We start from the raw sequence: 13,647 nt of genomic DNA on the forward strand, positions 1-13,647 counted from the left end.
CTTGTTTCCATGTTGATCTTTCAGTCACTATCCAAAGCTCATGACCATAGGTGAGCGTAGGGATAGATCGACCGTAGATTGAGAGCTTTGCTCAGTCCAGTACAAAAAAAGAAGTGCCTGAAAACTACAGCAGATAAAGAGTATCTGAAAGGCAGACTAGAAGTGTCTCATTTCCAGTAGCTTCAATGTTTAATATGTCAATGTTCCCAAACACACTGCCAATGCACTAAAGCAGAGTAAAACACACAACTGAACACTATCAGTCATGGATTGGCCTCCTCAGAGCTTGAATCTTAATATTACTGAAGCAGTGTGGGATTATTTTGACAGCGAACAGAACAAAAGCCAGGAAACATCCAAAGAGCTTTGATGTCTTCCAAGAAGCCTGAAGAATTATTCCTAAAGACTTAAACAAATGAGAAGAAAGCTGGCTCAGAGAATTCAGGCTATGTTGAAGAATAAAGGTGGTCTTACCAAATGCACATTCTGTTTGCAATCTTTTTCTCCCTGTATCTGTATCTCCATGCATGTTTGCACATTTTAATGAAAAGCTGCACATATTTCCCATTTTCCTAACAACATTTAAATAAATGAGGGCCACAGCACCGTATGACAACAAGAGCAGCAGTTGTTGTTGTCAGTCTGTAGATTAAAGATAGATTAAATAAATACTTATCTTATCTCTGACCACCTGTTTACGTTTCATATTCCATGTCCTACTTTGGTGTTATGAAAATAAAAGGAGGTAATTACTATTGCTATGACGTGCAAAACCCTCAAGTGTGAAATGGTACAAGTTTATAAAGCAGCTGCATAATGTGTTGCTTGTTGCTTTGATTTACAGCAGATCGTTCATGTTCACTTAGCTGCAATATCTCCCACACAGCCAGCTTTCACACATTATTGTGAGCTTTAAAGGATTTGAAGTTAGCCAGGCATGTAAGAAACATCAAGTCTCTAAGCCTAAGGGATGAGTAAACCCCACAGTGACTGACATCAGACAAATACAGCAGCAACTGTTCTTTTTATTGGAGGGTGGTCACAGCAGTTTTGGTCAGAGCAAAAGTGCTTTGAAAGTTCACATCTCAGAATAAACAAACAGAAGAATTTAAGCTACAGAGAATCCACTCATTGTTCTTATTGTGTAGAATACATATCGTCTGCACATGATGATCAGGGAAGATTTAAAATCTAAGTCTAATCCTGCCTGAGGTCATCAGCAGCCACTAAATGAAGGTGTTTTATTGAATCACATCGCATCCACTTTGAAATACTGTGTTTGATGCTGTAGACGACTGGTGCAATCTTGATGAAGCTTACCATATAAACTACTCAATAAGCTAATGGTTTTTCTTCATTTTCATGATTATTTACATTGTGGATTCTCACTGAACACATCAAAACTATGAATGAACACATATGGAATTATGTAGTAAAGAAAAAAGTGTGAAATAACTGAAGACATGTTTTATAATAGATTCTTCCAAATAGCCACCCTTTGCTTTCCACACACTTGGCATTCTCTCAATGAGCTTCGTGAGGTCATCACCTGAATGGTTTTCCAACAGTCTTGAAGGAGTTCTCAGAGAGGCTCTTTTGCCTTCACTCTGCGGTCCATCGCATCCCAAACCATTTCGACTGCATTGAGGTCAGGTGATGAAGGCCAGACCATCTGGTGCAGCACTCCATCACTCTTCTTACACAGCCTGGAGGTGTGTTTGGGGTCATTGTCCTGTTGAAAAATAAATGACGGTCCAACTAAACACAAACTGGATGGGATGTCATGTCGCTGCAGGATGCTGTGGTAGCCGTGCTGGTTCAGTGTGCCTTCAATTTTGAATAAATCCCCAACAGCGTCACCAGGGTGGCTGCAGCTCAGGAGGTAGAGCTGGTCACCTACTGATCGGAAGGTTGGAGGTTTGATCCCTGGCTCCCCCAGTCTGCATGTCAAGTATCCTTGGGCAAGATACTAACCCCAAGTTGCTCTCCATCGGATGAATGTTTGCGAATGTGGTTAGACACAGTGCTTTTGAGAATGGGTGTGACTGGGTGAATGTGGCATGTTGTATAGAGCGCTTTGAGTACTCTGGGAGAGTAGAAAAGCGCTATATAAGAATCAGTCCATTTAGCAAAGCCCTCCACACCACACCTCCTTCGTGCTTCATGGTGGGAACCATGCATGTAGAGACCATCCAGTTATGTTTTCTGCATCACACAAAGACACAACAGGTGGAACCAAAGATCTGAAATTTGGACTCATCAGACCAAAGCACAGATTTCCACTGATCTAATGTCCATAACTTGTGTTTCTTAGTCCAAACAAATCTCTTCTGCTTGTTGCTTTACCTTAGTTGTGGTTTCTTAGCAACTATTTTACCATAAAGGCCTGATTCACAGTCTCCTCTGAACTGTTGATGTAGAGATGTGTCTGCTACTGGAGCTTTATGTGACTCTAATCTGAGATGCTGTTAACCTGTGATTTTTGACTGGGTGTATATATATCAAAGAAAAAATACGGTTGCTTTTTCTGTGTATTTGAATCTAAAAAAAAATCCTCCCACAGGAAGTAATCCACTCAGCAATAGATTTTTTTAACAGTAACTTTAAAGAGTTTCTTAAATCCAGCTACACAGACAGAGTTTAATCTATGACAGTTTTTTGGAGATGGCTCCATGGTGTGAATTAGCATACCCATCATGCATGTGTTCATGAGTGGTATGAATTGGGTGACCTAACTCTAACCCTTCACCCTTCAACGCTGCCAAAAATTAAAAGTGCTTGAGATTTGCTTAGAAGCTATTATCACTGATTAAATTGTAAAACTTAGTAAAAGATTTGGCATCCATTTTTACATTTAGGTACATATATAGGACAGCATAGATACTGCTGGCAGATTACACCGGTCAGACATCGTGTAAAAATAAAAGCTTTCCAGTGATCTGCCGTTTTTGCTTGACAGAGCACACAGTGTTATCGATCAGTCACCAGTCTGAGGTGTCACACGTCTGAGTTTTTCTGAGAACAACACTTTTATTTGTGTAGCACCATATGACCCGTGAGACAAACGTTAACTGTCTGCCGCAGAGGATGACAGCATGCAGTCTGAAGGCAGCTTTTTTTTTTAAGTCAACACTTTGTATTAACAATTCCACTCAATTATAAATTGTCAGATAATAATTTTTTAGTCAGCAATTCTGTTGCTATTTACATTAAAATGAGCATTTCATAGGTCATTAACAGTCCAAAAAAAAGGATTGCTGTCACCTCACCAATAGGGCTGATTTAACAAATTAAGTAACTCAGAGATGTGGGTTTATGGAAAAAACTTGGTTAAGTCTGGGTCTTTCATCTGTCACTGTCCACTTAGACCTCCTATTTTGAATGTCTCATGTTTTTTAGTAAAGCCTGGTGCAGGGTTGTGTCAGCCTGTGAGACAAGTCGAGCAATACACTGTTGACCAATTAATCTGTGCTTTTGCAGGGGGGTTATGTAGCTGACCTTACTCCTGAGTTTGTTTCTGACCGGTTAATGTTTCCTGATAAGAACATGAGTATCTGAGTTTTTTTTGATTGATGAAAAACTCATGTGCAATGGGGAACTGGACATTTTCAAAAGATGTTTTTAAAATAATTTTTGAAATATGTTTTCTAAAGAGTACCTGACTCGCCAGATAGCCTTTTTATCTTGCTTTAACACAAACCTTTGAAATAAGGAAAAGTGTCAGTTTATAGTGTACTGATTTCACAAGTGCCAGACTGAGAAAAGTGCAAAGTGCATATAACATGTTTAGTTTGTAACAGTACAAAGCTAACTAAGCTAACTTAGTTAGCTAGGTTACCTGAGTTTGCATAAGAACTCTATGTTTGGCATTCAAACAAAAGGGAGAATCATCATCTGTCAGCTTTTCTCAGCTCCATTTATAGCTGCATGCTTCTTTGCTAAAAGCTCCACTGGATTACACTTCAGCTTCCAGCACACAATCGACACCATGGAGCTGGGTCAACTGCTGAAGGAGCTAAGCTGGAGGGGAGCATGACCAAAAGCTGCCTTCTAAAGTAGCCAAGGGTCATGTGGGTCCAGTGGGATTTCCTGTCAGACAGAGAGTGAGATGCTGAGTTTGGTTTTACTATTTAACAAGTCTGGATTTTTATTTGACCTGTTTGTTTTTTAAATGGGAAATATTCTCTCATTTTAAATGTTGTTTTCTAAGAATTCGATGGCAAATTGAGACCGCTGTCATATCTATAGTGTAAACATCTAACTCAAACATACAGCCAGACTAGCTTAGAATGCAGTTAGCCTGTTCAATCCGAACATATGCATAAAACTGTAAAGATTAAGAGGCCATTTTTTGATCTGAAAACTGGGGGAAAGCATTTTAGTGTCAGCTTAGAGACATCTAAACATAAATGTGAAACTGGTCACAGACGGGATGAAATCTGAATAAGAGCCAGAACAAGAGAAGCTGAAATATTAATCTGCGTAAGTGTCTACTTTTATTGTGTTTTATGGCCTTTTTTAGAGCCCTAATCTGTTTTTTGTATTCACAATATGTGCGATCAGTTCTTTTGTCAGGAGGCTGATGAGATAGTGAGCCTCTTATGGAGCTTCTAATGTATGTTGGAAGCATACTGTACTGGTACCAGTATAGTTTAGTGGATTCCATAATTAATTTTGTAATACTGAACAATTCCGGACAAAGAACCTTTCCAACATAAGGATTATTTTGTTTGTATCCTTTGCAGTCGATGTCAGACCCATGAACATCAGCATTTAGTTGCCAGAGTGCCCTCACTCGTGGTTCTTTTTCAGGTCTGTACTGAAGGTGCCTCCAGTTGCTGCTTGTTTCTGGGTCTTTCTTCCTTTGTGCTTGACTCCAGTGGAACATGCTGGAACGTTTCACATCTAGATTTAAGAAGCTTTTGGGCTATTTTGAGGTATGTTTGTGTCACTGTGCAGAATTCATCCCCTCAGCAATCACATCAATAATATCAATAAATCCCACTGACCCAGGGCTGGTGGTAACCATGCACATCCATGCTCTAATGCTAACTCCACCATGTTTGACAAATGAATAGCACGCCTCTTGTCATGAGCTTTTTCTTTCTCCGCCTTGCTCTTTCTTTCACTTCCTTCTGGCACATTAATCTTTTCTTGCATTTCTTTTCTTGACTGACTTATAGTTTGACATAATTTTTCTCTTTATTCATGAAAGTGTCTCTTATTTTCATGGTTTATCTCCCCAAAGAGTGTTCCCCGACCTTGCTAGACGTTGTGAAGGCGTTATTCTTCCAGAGAAAGAATTCAGCTTGGGTAGAACAAAGCTTATGTGTATAGTAAACTCTAAGCCTTTGTTCAGACTGGAGGAAAATAAAAATATGACCAGACTGGCGTTCTGTGTCCAGATATCCCCAACTGATCTGCAAAATACCAGCACACCATTTATTTTGGCGCTGTTTTTCTCTTCTTGCTCTCTCGGTGCTGTGCGAGCAGCAACATTAATTCTGCTCAGCACTGTCGTCACTGCGGTTGTAGGATCAACCACAGTCTGATGTGTTTTGGATCCAATTTGCAAAAAATGAACTGTTTGTTTTGTTTTGTTTTGTTTTTCTGCTGAGAAGATTCAAGGTCAACTCGCAACCAGAGATCAGTAAAAAGTCAGCTCTGAAGTACTGCTCTCCCAATTCTACTTTCATTTCATTCTCAAACTGAACTCTTTCATGCATGCCAGGATGTCCACACTCATACATACACACATACAGACAGACACCCACACGTAGAGCACACTAGAGAAGTATTTTGAGGTGATTTTCTCTTTTGCAAAAACTGGTAAATTATCACAGATATAATGTTTAGCAACCACATAACCGATACACATGTGTGTGGTTTAAAAGGGGGAATCAGCTCTTTAAATGACTTCACAGGTGTCAGGGTCCTGGGTCGGAGTGACCCAGGATCCCTGAGCAGTTATGAATTATATTATTATTGTTTGTATATTTGGTGTTGCTGTCCTTCTCCCTGTTTGCGTGTGTGTGTGTGTGTGTGTGTGTGTTTCTGCGGGTGCCTGGTGGGTGTGGCCCTGCTGGCGGACTGGCCATACCCGAAGCCACACACCTGCTGCTGATCAGACCTCGTCGGGGGAGCTACTTAGGAGAGCCTTGGAGCTCCCACCGACGTGGGATCATTGTGTGAGACTCCATGTTAGTCATCCTGTTGAGCTTAGTTAGTGTGTGTGTATGCCCGCGGTTATACGTGTCCTGACGGCTGCTTCTATTGTGTCCCCAGGAGAGGTGTGGAGTGCCAGACAGCAGCCAGCACGGGGAGTGCTGAGACACGGGAGCGGAGAGCACAAAGACACGGACTCGTCAGGGAAGACACGACACGGGAGTCTGGGGAAAATACGGGGATTTATTGTTGTTTTGTACCATACACTGTAAATAAACGCACTGTTCGCACACAGAGCACCACGCCTGGGTGCTCCTTCCCTACACCCCCCACGGTCTGCCAGCTAGACTGTGACAACAGGTTTGAAAAACTTTGTTTTAAAAGCGTGATTCTGATTTATCTGCTCAGATGTTCAGATATAAATGCATGTCCTTCCACACAGCTGCACTCTGTGGTACAGTTAAATCGTTTACATCCAGTCTTGCTTTGTATCATGAATCCAATTTTGCATCCAAATTATGAGAGAAACAGATCTAAGAGACATTGTGGTTGGTTTGGGGGCTCCAGACTAGACTGCTAGTGTAGCAACTTGGGCTTAAGTCACATCTGTATTTGCCTGTAGATCGATGGGAAAGACATTGGAAAATAGGGGCAGAATTTATGGTTGACTACGCACATTTGCTCGAGAAAAAAGAAAAAAAGAAAAAACTGATTCTTTGGGTAAAAGGTCACAATGTCAATGCATGATCAGATAGTTAGCAACAACAATCGGTTCATAACTACACAGAAAGTGATATTAAGGAAGATCGCAGTGCACAATTCCCTCAAAGATGAATGAACATCTGAGGGGTCATCAGTGCAAAAACCATTAGCACTGGTGTGAAGACGTGGAAAAACACAGTGATAAGGTCAGATGAGTCGTTCTTCCCTTATTCTTGACAAGCGAGCGCAGGTCTGAACCCTTGACCTCTACTGTGAGGAGATCTGGCGCCTTTGTTGTGCTGCGTGAGGTGTTTTTCTTAAAAGGGTTGTGTCCACTTGGCCCCTCAATCAATACAAAGCTGTTCAGAGCAACGGGAAAGGTCTTCCATTACAGTGCCCCCATCCATCATAGGGCATGAGGGGTCCTGAATGGACTAAGAGTATAAAAAATAAGATGTCCATCATGTTTTTCATCACAGTTAGTACATCACAAACCTCCTCTTCAATAAATCACGTTTCATGTTTATGTTAACACCAAGATCATGTCTTAAATTACAAAGATTAAATTGCTAAATGCTCTCTGTAAAGAGAACATTTATAGACCATATAGTTTCATATAGTGGAATAAAATGTACTCAAAGGGTACCTGGAGAGGAGTCAGAAAATTGCCTTTGAGCAGCAGAACATATGGGACCACATGAGACAGTGGAAAACAAACCTGATGCTTTATTTGGAGCTTCTTACTGTATGGCAGCCTCTGTTATGTGCTGTAAAAACAAATTGCAGCGCTTCAATTAAGAGCAGAGTTCTTTCAAACTAATCTCAATATCTGACCACTGTGAGGCTGTACGAACGGATGTCTCACCTCCAACAACTGAGAAAACTGATGACAACCTGTTAACCAGTTACATCATCATGCCATCCTTGAAAGCTTTTCTCTGTAAAGAAAGTGACAAATGCAAAAACACCAAAACACCTCAGCCTAACCAGTCCACTTCCCACAGTACAAAGAAAACATTCAAAGTGACGTTGTTGGCGCTGGGTGTTGATCGCCTCCAATAAAAGACGTGGTATTGATTATTGAGTGCATTCATCTCACTTTGCATGTGAGTTTAGGCTGTGAGTGAATGTGACGGACATGTAAGCGCTGAGCTTACTAACCAACTAGTTTTATTTTGTTGTATTTATCCGCGACACCTTAAAGGCCGGTCCGTGAAAATATTGTCGGGCATAAACCGGTCCGTGGCACAAAAAAGGTTGGGGACCGCTGGGTTAGGGAACTCTGGCAACTGTTGTGCATTTCAACTCTGCCTGAACTAATAAGGCAAGATTAAATATTAAATCGTTGTGACTATTTGCACTAAAAATCTAACCCAGTGTTCAAGATAAGATGAATGATGCTGCTGCTGCACTGGCTTAAAAGTTGCTTTTAACCTTATGTTCTCTACATTCGCACTTTCATATCTGTCTTCCTCTTTGGGTTTCTACATCTCACATTACCTCTGCAGTGCAAAGCAAAGTGGGGCAATCAAATCATTTTTCATGGCAATTCATCCTTTGTGAAACTAACTTGAAGAACCACAGATTCCACCAGCAGGATTGCCAGAGATCTGACTAATAACCCTCGATTACCTGCCAACAAGCCACAACAAATTAATGGTTAATGTGTTGTGTTTTAGTGGGAATTGATGATATGCTTTCTAAGATTACAGTAACCAGCAGTATTAAAAGCAGTATTTTAGTCCTTAACCACCACTGTGACGACAAACCCAAAAGTGATTTGCCGATTTGTGTGATTGCTCGATTTTCTCTGAGGAGCCATGGGTTAGATTTTTAGTGCAAATAGTCACAACGATTTAATATTTAATCTTGCCTTATTAGTTCAGGCAGAGTTGAAATGCACAACAGTTGCCAGAGTTCCCTAACCCAGCGGTCCCCAACCTTTTTTGTGCCACGGACCGGTTTATGCCCGACAATATTTTCACGGACCGGCCTTTAAGGTGTCGCGGATAAATACAACAAAATAAAACTAGTACCGGTACCGAAAAAAAGAAGATTTATTCATAACACACGTGAAAAGACCCAGGAAAACCGAGTTAATGATAAAAACGATAACAAAATAACGCTGAAAACCGATAAAAACCTTGAAAACCAGACATTTCACACCTGAGCCTCAACTCTTGCGGCCCGGTACCAAACGACTCACGGACCGGTACTGGTCCGAGGCCCGGGGGTTGGGGACTGCTGCTCTAACCTACAGGCCAGCAGACAGTGACATTTATTGCTGTGATGAAGAACACCTGGCCAAGTTTCAGCTCTGCCTGTCCATGGACCTCTCTTTGTGCTAAGTTTTGGAGTACAAATACTTTGTTGCTGTATAACTGAGAATTTTAAATATTTATTTTTACTTTTATTGTCACAGTATACGGCAGCACACCGTGTGAATGTGTGAAGAGGAGCCAAAATGCAGACACAAAGAACGTGGAAGAAAACTTGAATATTAACAAAAAGCAAGCCGTTTAATATGGCTGATAAAAAAGGTACAAAAGCAAAAGGCAGAGGCACACAGGGAAGAACCTAACTAGAACTAAACTGGAAAAATGAAATGCTGAACAATAAAAACAAAGAACAAAACCTTGAACGTAAAAATATCCAGAGACAAAGACACAAAGTCACTCATCAGCAGCTCGTCTCTAAAGAAAGAAGAAGAAGAAGAAAATCAACACCACCGTCCAGCTGTCAGCACCTAATTGCACACGACATTTAACTTCCACAAGACCTCTTAATGCCCTGGTCACTGTGATATAGCTCAGAGCTCTCAAAGTTGGGTCACTTCTCTTCCAACAGATGAGCCCGTATTTGTATTTGTCAAGAAAATTAACAATTACGTTGTTTTGTTTTGATGGAGTGTGAAAATAGAGATGACAACTGAAGACCTGGGCATTGAAGGTGTTCCTCATTTTTCAGTATAACCTTAAGCATAATAACCATATTAAAAGCGGAATAGGTTACTCATAACTGATAGGAGAAGGTGACCGGTGAAGTTAAAGTTAAATTCATTTTCTGGAATTTTTTTTTTTTTTTCAATTCAATTCAATTCAGTTTTATTTATACAGCACATTTATACAACAACAGTTACCTCAGAGTGCTTTAAATTGTAAGGTAGACCCTACAAGAATACATGCAGAGAAAACCCAACAATCATATGACCCCCTGTGAGCAAGCACTTTGGCGACAGTGGGAAGGAAAAACTCCCTTTTAACAGGAAGAAACCTCCAGCAGAACCAGGCTCAGGGAGGGGCGGGGCCATCTGCTGCGACCGGCTGGGGTGAGAGAAGGAAGACAGGATAAAGACATGCTGTGGAAGAGAGACAGAGGTTAATAACAGGTATGATTCAATGCAGAGAGGTCTATTAACACACAATGAGTGAGAAAGGTGCGTGAAGAAGAAATACTCAATGCATCATGGGAATCCCCCAGCAGCCGACACCTATTGCAGCATAACTAAATAAAATAAAATGTGAATAAATTATCCAAAATTGAAAAAATGCAGAAAAATAACCATGGATCTCACTAGTTAACAAAGCTTATGTCACTAAGATTATATTTAGGCATAACATTATTTTATTAGTAAGTCCTACTCTTTACCTCAAGCAACCCTCCCTCGAGCTCACACTGGTCACGAGACCCCTTTCTAAAGATGTTCATAGATTTATACTTTAAAGCTCAACGTCATCCACAAAAATGTGCCCACATGTGAGTCAAATGATGCTGAACACAAAAAAGGAAAATCCAATCTGCAATTTATAAACCTGTGATCTATGAATTTCAAACCATCCTTAATTGACAGCACCTGCGCTACACGTGTCTATGTGAACGATTTCAGGAAGTTTAGTGTTGAGCAGAAATGGAGCGAAAGAAAAAGGGAAACGTTTTGGAAGACGATGTAGGTTTGCTTGGCCATTCTAGGCCTGCTGCAGAAGGAAGGGTTTAGTTATAGTGTCTCTGACTCCTCCAGTGACTGCCACTTTATTTCCTCATTCATACAGTCAATATCAAGGCACATTGGAGCTCATTCATCTTCAGAGGTTTATATCTACCCAGAGGAATCTTGGTTTGTTATTCATTATATCCAACATGGTCACTATTTTCTAATCACTCTGTAATCAGTTTAAGCAGAGAAACAGACTTCGCTGAACATTGCAGATGTTATAATCAGAAGATTCGACAGGCTACATTTATAACATATACATCATATGCATTTATAATTTATTATTCTGTTAAATAAGTGTTAAACTAGCAATCAGGATATCAGCCACTTCCTCTGTATTGAAACACGCTTATATTGAACATCCTTGTCCACTGCAAACTCACAAAAATCCCTTGCTGAATTTGACTCATATCGCAGGTCCGTCAGCAAATTCTGCCTTGTGTTGTATTCATATTTTTACCTTGCACACTACGCCCCATGGATTTTGCATAACACGTAGATTTTGTTGTTGCTGTTTTTTAGATAAAAGTGCTGTTTGTGATGCAATCACCAACCAAGCTTAGCTGTCTCTTAGCTTTGACATCTTTAAATCAAGTGGAAGACAGTTATGTTCCCACTGTCGCCTACAAATTTGCATTGTGCACAAATTGCAGCCGGGGTGTGAATAAAGGTTCAAACGTCTGCATTTAGTGCTGCTTAATGCTCCAGTTTTCACCAGCCACTCAAACTGATTTCCATGCCATGTTGGGGATGTATGGGTTTATTCGTTGTTTAGTGAAGTCCATAATGGCAGCTTCTTAAAGCTTAAATCTCTAGAAGCACTGAATCTTTCACACTGAATAATTAAATTCATTGTTCATGCAAAGATGTACAGTGGATAAGAGCATCTTCAATTCTAAGGCAACAGAAAACAAGTGCAAGAAGTTATCGACTGTTTGCTTTGTAGAAGCAGAGAGATGTGTGATCTCCGCTGTTACAGTTTAGCTTTAATTGATTGTCAGCCTTATGAAACCTTGAAAGCTACCAAAAGGAAAGGGAGATGGGCACAAATGCACATACTTCCTACATTAATCTTAAGGGTAAACTGTTTTTTTAATGAAGGAATGCAAAATTTAAAAAGAAAGAAAGAAAGAAAAAGTAAAAAAGGCCATGCTTTGAAAGATCCACAGGGTATCTTGGTGCAACAGATTCATGCTAAGCCTCTTATGATTGCCTCAGTATTTTTGTAACCTGAAGGCTCTGATATGCAGCAGTCCTGTAGTTGTTAAAATAATGTGATGCAACAAAATGAGGCAGCAGTGCTGGGAGAATCCCATTTGGTCTCTATGTATTAACTTTAATCACTTAAACATGGTTTTAAATATCTTCCCTGTAGCTATGGCAACTTTTTTACATGACAACACTCAACACTGATTATTCAAATACACAAATACAAATACAAACAAGTCAATGACACAACAATAACTCGTTTGTAAGATCCTTTAGTCTCTACAGGACAAAAAGAAAAATATTTTCACACCCCTGAGCAGCACTAAAATATTACTTTTGCATGTTACGCTGCCATAGATGTCATGTGTGACAGGCTGTCTGAAGAGTGTCAGAGTCATTGAGTCTCCACAATAGATTTGCAGACAGTTATCTACTGCTGGTATCGACAGCAATGTAGGGACTGAAAAGATAAGAGACGGCACAAAGAAACAGCAGTCAGAGGATAAAACTTCTTTTTGTCTTTTTTCGTCAAAAAAAATGAGCAAGTTTTTCTCTACTGAAAAAAGGAGAAAGCAATTTCAGTCTACCCCAGCTGTTAAGACCTTTTGATGCATTTTGTCACCTGAAAATGAACAGGAAAAAAGTATCCTGCCTCCTTGCCTTCCTTGAAGATTGAGAAATAAGTGCTCTTGGGGGCTTTTTGACAATAAAAAACTGGTATAATGAGCATGTTAGTATATCAGTATTTTAAAGGCTCCCCCTGGAATTTGCCACGTGATGTTTTAATGTGATGTCTTAATAAGATGAACCATACTCCTCCTTATCTGTAGTTTGCACCCTGGCTTTAGCTCAGCAGACTCATGTTAGTTTACTTGACTATTAAAACATTTCTAATATTTAAAAAGATGGTATTTTGTCCAATTACTTTTCATCCCCTGAAAACTGTTTACACAAAAGTATATTTAAAATACATTGTGGTTATGTACAGAGGCAAAATTACTTTGGTAATTTTAACCACCACTTTAACGATGAGCATTTCAACGATTAAGCTATTAAATCTACTGTGCCAGTTTTTAATGGATCTCGTGCTACATATTATAGCAGTTCATGTTGTGTAATTTTACATTGCAGTCTTACTCTGAGTAAGCAAAAGTTAACTGTAGGGCCGGATCTACAGTGGGGCAAGGGGGGGCAGCTGCCCCCTGCTCTAGAGCCTTGCCCCCTCAACTTTTATGTCTATTAGCCTAAAAGTGATAGCTGAAATTAGTCCCTTTTCTGTATTTGTTTTCTGTATTTATTTTTGTATTTATTTTGTATGTATTTGTGTTTATTTTGGGGAACTTTTTCTTATCTTGTTTACACAGAAACAATTATCTTTGTTCTACCAGAAGAAATAATGATACAATAAATATTTTGTTGACTCCATTTACATAAAGGGGATTTTCAGATACTTCACTGAAAACAACAAAGCAAAATTTGAGAACAGGATATTTTGTGTCTAATTGGTAAAAGGTTGAGTTTTTTTTTTTTACTTGTATATTTATTTATTTACTTTGTGGTCTCTGGCTAGCTCACTCCAC

This window comes from Astatotilapia calliptera, chromosome 15 (assembly GCF_900246225.1).
Source record: "Astatotilapia calliptera chromosome 15, fAstCal1.2, whole genome shotgun sequence".
NCBI lineage: Eukaryota > Metazoa > Chordata > Actinopteri > Cichliformes > Cichlidae > Astatotilapia > Astatotilapia calliptera.